Genomic DNA, 7,494 nt, shown 5'->3' with positions numbered 1-7,494 from the left:
GTTTACACCTCTATCCATACAAAATTCAAACGCGGCAACCCCTCAGCGCCGCTACCATTGCTGCACGAGAGACATTCGCTAACGATATAGTGCACAGGCTTGATGACGGCGATTTGCATGTGGGCAGCATTTGGTTTACTGACGAAGCTTATTTTTACCTGGACGGCTTCGTCAATAAACAGAACTGGCGCATATGGGGAACCGAAAAGCCCCATGTTGCAGTCCCATCGTCCCTGCATCCTCAAAAAGTACTGGTCTGCGCCGCCATTTCTTCCAAAGGAATCATTGGCCCATTTTTCAGATCCGAAACGATTACTGCATCACGCTATCTGGACATTCTTCGTGAATTTGTGGCGGTACAAACTGCCTTAGACGACACTGCGAACACCTCGTGGTTTATGCAAAATGGTGCCCGGCCACATCGCACGGCCGACGTCTTTAATTTCCTGAATGAATATTTCGATGATCGTGTGATTGCTTTGGGCTATCCGAAACATACAGGAGGCGGCGTGGATTGGTCTCCCTATTCGCCAGACATGAACCTCTGTGACTTCTTTCTGTGGGGACACTTGAAAGACCAGGTGTACCGCCAGAATCCAGAAACAACTGAACAGCTGAAGCAGTACATCTCATCTGCATGTGAAGCCATTCCGCCAGACACGTTGTCAAAGGTTTCGGGTAATTTCATTCAGAGACTACGCCATATTATTCCTACGCATGGTGGATATGTGGAAAATATCGTACTATAGAGTTTTCCAGACCGCAGCGCCATCTGTTGTTGACAATTGTAACTACTGTAATTTCGAAAGTTTGTCTGCCTGAAAATGTACTGTTGTCCCAAGCATATTGCAACAAACGGTGTATTTCTATCGCTGCTCCTTTAGTTTGTATTGCCGTTTCAAATATACCGGTCATTTTTGAAACACCCTGTATGTACCTCGCTACAGTGAAAGCAGTGCACGATAGCAAGAAGTGGATTATCGCGTCGTTATACGCGCTGTACTCGCACGGCATTAAACCGTATCTCAGTTACATCAGATACGTTGCAGAATATGCCAGTAACAGAAACTTACTAATATCTGCAGAAATAAATGATAGTTTGACTTTACGGCACTCTGAAACAACGGACGACCGGGGACACCCGAATCAGCCACTCAGCTATGCAGCGCCATCGGGAGCCAGCAGCAGGACTGACATAACAATTGCAAACGCAAATGCACTGCCATCTGTAGCAGTGTGGGAGGTCTGGGGTTGCGCCACTCACAGCGACCACAACGTTATCGTCATGAACACAGACATACACACCTACAAAGGACAGGCGTCGGCGATTGCTATTTCATAAGGCCGACTCGGTGGAAGTAAGACAGATGATTGAGGCCTTCCCCCAAAATGCAGTTGAGGGGTCAGTGGATTATAAAGCACATAGTTTGACTGTATTACTACAAAAAGTGCAAAGAGCTGCAATGCCGACAGCTGATATAGGGCGAAAGCTAAACATACCGTGGGCTAGAAAACTAGCAATGTTGCGCCTGTGTTCTTCTTATATAATATACTTAGCAACTCACATACCAGAAACTCAGCCGGGCAGCATTAAATCTCGCGAGAGGCAGGGCTGCTCAACAGTGCATGTCTCCAGTGGAAAGCATTACCAGGAAAGAATAGAGATTGACACATTATGTTCCGAGTAAAGTTGAAATGTATGTATCGTCTCGTAGTGTGACCCTCGGTATTTTTTGTGAATACGAAACCTGGGGCCCCAAACCCTCCCCCCCCCCCCCAAAAAAAAAAAAAATAGACTTCCATTAAAAAATCCGGGCATTTCTCAGAAATTAATTATAGACACAACTAGAGACATATTCCTGGCTGCTTACTACTGCCGACCAACTACTCAGCACAAGGCATTAGCAAACTCTCAAAAGACGCAGCTGAACAACTACCTTCATTCGAGTCTGATGTGCCTCCCACAGCGTCCTGCGGCACCTTAGCCCCAGCGAATGCAGTTGCCGCGCGAATGTCCGCCTTATGGGTTGCTGTATTTTATTTAAATTGCGGTATTACCATTTTGTTAGTACATTTGCAAGCCTCCCTGTTATTGACAGTTACGTAGTCACCTAAGGCTAGTGTGATGGCCATCTTGCAGTCAGGATGTCCAGTATGGGTGACATCAGGGAGTGAGTGAACCCAGGTCCTTGGTGTTGGCGACGCCAGAGGATTCTCTCAGACGATAAACAGTTTTATTGACAGCTTATTCTATGAAGCAAAGCCGGCCAGTGGTCATAGTCGTCTATTTATTGTGGCGGCGGTATGTAATGACAGTAGTGCTGGTGGCACTTGGCTAGAGCGGCCTTGCAGAGTCTGCAGTGTCAGCTTCCAATCGAACAGCGTGATTTTACATTTACGTGGGATGTTGTAGAGATCTGACTGACTGATTTGTGTTTATCTAATCCTGACTGCGTAGAGAAGAGTATGAACAAACCATTATAAAAATATAGTTGGATTAGGAATTGTATGTTTAATTTACTGTTCTGTAATTACGAATATAGAACAAACCAATTTTTAAAGTCTGAGCTTTTCCTTAGGATATTATAAAGCATGAAATTCTTCCACAGAGACGAATTCGTTATATCTGAGGACTGCCAAGCGTTTCTCCTTATCGTTCCGTTTTGTGAACGCCTTTTCTACGAAGGGAAATGTGTAGTTGGCAGACCCAGTGGACAACGTCGAGATAGTGTTGGCAGCTGGGGACTTTCCCGTTTCTTGAACAGCTTTTATGTGGAACGAAGTTTACCGCAGACTTACACAACAGTGGAGGTAGCCAGCCACAGATAATTAATGTCTTGCGTTGTGAAAGACGTTAATTATTTGTGCTAACCTTGGCACAAATTATGGAAGAAAGCGATATTTAACATGGTTGCGGTAATAAGTCGTCTTTAGCGAATTGTAGCCTGGATGAAAGACTTTTTCAGGTTAAAATATGAGATTGCAAGAATTTCACCATCCAACTTGAAGAAAGCAAATTAAAGGTAGACACTTTGACGCTTATGATCTGTCCGTTTAGAAAGAGATGTGAAGAATTTGTAGATGTATTTTTGCACCACATTCTCAACCTCACTGCTTCTCACAAGGCAATCTAAAGTCAATTAATTTCGTTAGTTATGCGCAGGAAAAACAGGTTGTGTTAACATAGATGTCCTATGTATTGACAGTTACTGATATCCAGTTCAACATCTTGTTTCAAGTACTTATTACTATTGTGCTTAAGCACTTTCATGAAACTATTATTTACTTTATGGGGAATGAACAACAGCGATTGTAGAAAGTGTGAGGTTTGTTAAAGTAACTAAGTCCAATATACAACTTTGATGAGTCATTTTGTTACACTACTTGCTAAAATTTCATTTGTTTAAATGTAGTTACTTAAATTCCAAAGATTAAATTAACTTCGGTCTAATGACTACTGCTAACTTTACTTTGTCTTTGCGAAGTTTGTGAAGTAATGTTTGAGAAAGAAGTCGTTTAAGATGTTAAATTCATTCTGGTACAAAAAGCTATAATTGCTTTTGTGTAAGTATAAAGTTCTACGTTGAATGAACACTACTTTCAAAATTCTGCCCTCTAGGACGTGGCGACGCTCTTAGCAAGTAGGATTATTGTCTTTCAGGAAGAAACGTTTCAAAGTGAATAACTTGCTGTCGTTGTGCCTTAGTGCGAAACATTAATTATCAGAGCGATAATTGCTGAAAAGCACTTGTAGAAGAAATAGTCTGTCCACTGAATGCTCCGGAAGAAGTACAACAGCTTAATTAATATTCAGATAGTTAAAAACGAGATTAACTCTAGTCAGAGAGTTCCCTGCACTTTAGACCAGTGCTCAAAGTGCTAATTTTTTTGCTAATCCGAAGGTGAACGCTCCGAAAGACAGACAAAGTTGTATCAACGTCATACAGTTTAACAGGAGAGGACAGTCACTCGTAATTAAAGACGATAAGAGAACCCTATAATTACGAGGAGAAAAGAAGCTAAACCGGCCGTGAAAAATCTGGCAGCCGCTTTCGCTGTCAGTCGTCGACAGGTGGCTAGACACACCTTGTGAGACCCGGCACAAGCGCAAAACCTCAATAGCCATCGAAGTGCTAGGGGCTGAGGGTCACGGATCGGCACCAACGGATTATATCCCGCTCAGTGCCAATGAGTATCAGGCCAACTGGAGCTGGCAGACCCATGATGCGTTTATTAGCCGGTGCGATCAGAGGTGGTGCTGATACGGCACCAGAGCATAGGCTGGGTTGGAAGTCAGCGTCGAAGTGGAGGCGCAGCACAGCAGCGTCGGTGAATATGTCAGAAATCCACAGTGGGCTCAGGACACGTCAGGTCTCGCGTCAGCTGGTGAGAGAAATGTCCCCACTCCACGTACCAGTGCAACCGAGCTTCGGTTGGCTTGGAGGCCTATATCCACGGAGTGTTATGCTGTCAGAAATCCGCCTTTTGAAAAGTGCTGTGCCGGGCGTTGCACATGGATCAGCCTAGTGTGCCGTATGCCAGCTTGCAGAATGTAGGGCGCTGAGATAGCACTACAGCTGTGCCTGCCACTGTATTTTCACAACTGGCGGCACACTTGTAGCTGGCTCGAGACGATGCTGCTACACATCTTACAAGGGGAGGCCGCCAATTGTGAAATTCAGATTCGATTCATACTGCGCATAATAAAAGCTCATGGCCAGAGGTATAATGTGGCAAAGCACCAAGATGCACTTCTCAGCCGTTGTCGAGAAAATCGACATTTAAAATAAACCGTTGCCGTGAAATACTCTCTACGATTAATAATTTTCTACAGCGTCGTGGCGCAGCGGTAAGCGCTCGGGTTCGTAATCCGAAGGTCGCCGGATCGAATCTCGCGCCATGCAACCGTTTTTTTTTTAAGTATTTGTCTTTTGTAATTCAAATGTGTGTATACACACACACACACACACACACACACACACACACACACACACATATATATATATATATATATATATATATATATATATATATATATAATTCCCGGCAATCAGTTGCAACAGTTATGCATATAATAAGTTGTTGAAAGTCGTTTGTCGTGGAAAAACTGGCGACTTCGAACATCATTATGTTTTCCGCAAACAAAGTTGTATTTCACAAATATTATTAATTGTCTTCATAATGTTAACCACGTATAATTAACGGAAGACGTAGAAACGATATACCGAAACGAATACGTATAGCGTAAGTCAAACGTTCCAATTAGAATAGAAACCCCACGAACACAAATTTGCTGTGGCAGGTATGAAATATAAACTCCGTTACTCGCTCGTTACACTTGAAGGACAGATATTGAATGGGCCGAAACGAGCCGCCGCATAACAGCGTAGTTGCCTGCTAGCTTCGAAAGAAGGTAGATGCGGTCCCTAGCGCAACTTATAACATCGTCGAAAATCAGTGAGGACGTGAGAGCTTTGGTACACCCTGTTAAACAAACGGAAAAATGGAGGCGGTACAATTGCAGAGCGATCCGCCTTCACCAACATGCATAAGCAATTCATTAATAGTTTATATACACTCCTGGAAACGGAAAAAAGAACACATTGACACCGGTGTGTCAGACCCACCATACTTGCTCCGGACACTGCGAGAGGGCTGTACAAGCAATGATCACACGCACGGCACAGCGGACACACCAGGAACCGCGGTGTTGGCCGTCGAATGGCGCTAGCTGCGCAGCATTTGTGCACCGCCGCCGTCAGTGTCAGCCAGTTTGCCGTGGCATACGGAGCTCCATCGCAGTTTTTAACACTGGTAGCATGCCGCGACAGCGTGGACGTGAACCGTATGTGCAGTTGACGGACTTTGAGCGAGGGCGTATAGTGGGCATGCGGGAGGCCGGGTGGACGTACCGCCGAATTGCTCAACACGTGGGGCGTGAGGTCTCCACAGTACATCGATGTCGTCGCCAGTGGTCGGCGGAAGGTGCACGTGCCCGTCGACCTGGGACCGGACCGCAGCGACGCACGGATGCACGCCAAGACCGTAGGATCCTACGCAGTGCCGTAGGGGACCGCACCGCCACTTCCCAGCAAATTAGGGACACTGTTGCTCCTGGGGTATCGGCGAGGACCATTCGCAACCGTCTCCATGAAGCTGGGCTACGGTCCCGCACACCGTTAGGCCGTCTTCCGCACACGCCCCAACATCGTGCAGCCCGCCTCCAGTGGTGTCGCGACAGGCATGAATGGAGGGACGAATGGAGACGTGTCGTCTTCAGCGATGAGAGCCGCTTCTGCCTTGGTGCCAATGATGGTCGTATGCGTGTTTGGCGCCGTGCAGGTGAGCGCCACAATCAGGACTGCATACGACCGAGGCACACAGGGCCAACACCCGGCATCATGGTGTGGGGAGCGATCTCCTACACTGGCCGTACACCACTGGTGATCGTCGAGGGGACACTGAATAGTGCACGGTACATCCAAACCGTCATCGAACCCATCGTTCTACCATTCCTAGACCGGCAAGGGAACTTGCTGTTCCAACAGGACAATGCACGTCCGCATGTATCCCGTGCCACCCAACGTGCTCTAGAAGGTGTAAGTCAACTACCCTGGCCAGCAAGATCTCCGGATCTGTCCCCCATTGAGCATGTTTGGGACTGGATGAAGAGTCGTCTCACGCGGTCTGCACGTCCAGCACGAACGCTGGTCCAACTGAGGCGCCAGGTGGAAATGGCATGGCAAGCCGTTCCACAGGACTACATCCAGCATCTCTACGATCGTCTCCATGGGAGAATAGCAGCCTGCATTGCTGCAAAAGGTGGATATACTCTGTACTAGTGCCGACATTGTGCATGCTCTGTTGCCTGTGTCTATGTGCCTGTGGTTCTGTCAGTGTGATCATGTGATGTATCTGACCCCAGGAATGTGTCAATAAAGTTTCCCCTTCCTGGGACAATGAATTCACGGTGTTCTTATTTCAATTTCCAGGAGTATATATATATATATATATATATATATATATATATATATATATATATATATATATATATATGTATGTATTTGAATTACAAAAAACTAATAATAAAATAAGTTGCATGGCGCTAGATTCGATCCGACGACCTTCGGATTATGAACCCGAGTGCTTACCGCTGCGCCACGACGCTGTAGAAATTTATTAATCGTAGAGAGTATTTCACCGCAACGGTTTCTTTTAACTGTCGATTTTCTCGACAACGGCTGAGAAGTGCATCTTGGTGCTTTGCCACATTACACCTCTGGCCATGAGCTTTTATTATGCGCAGTATGAATCGAATCTGAATTTCACAATTGGCGGCCTCCCCTTGTTAGCCCTACATTTATATTACTTGTTTTACTTTCTTCTAGAAGTAGTATCCTATCTACACTCAAGTGACAAGTCATGGGATAGCGATATGCACATACACAGATGGCGGTAGTATCGTGTGCGTAAGTTGTATATGTGGGCAGAGAA

Source organism: Schistocerca nitens, chromosome 2 (genome assembly GCF_023898315.1).
Source record: "Schistocerca nitens isolate TAMUIC-IGC-003100 chromosome 2, iqSchNite1.1, whole genome shotgun sequence".
Classification (NCBI taxonomy): domain Eukaryota; kingdom Metazoa; phylum Arthropoda; class Insecta; order Orthoptera; family Acrididae; genus Schistocerca; species Schistocerca nitens.
The sequence above is the reverse complement of the archived record's forward strand: the minus strand, read 5'-3'. Positions refer to the sequence as shown.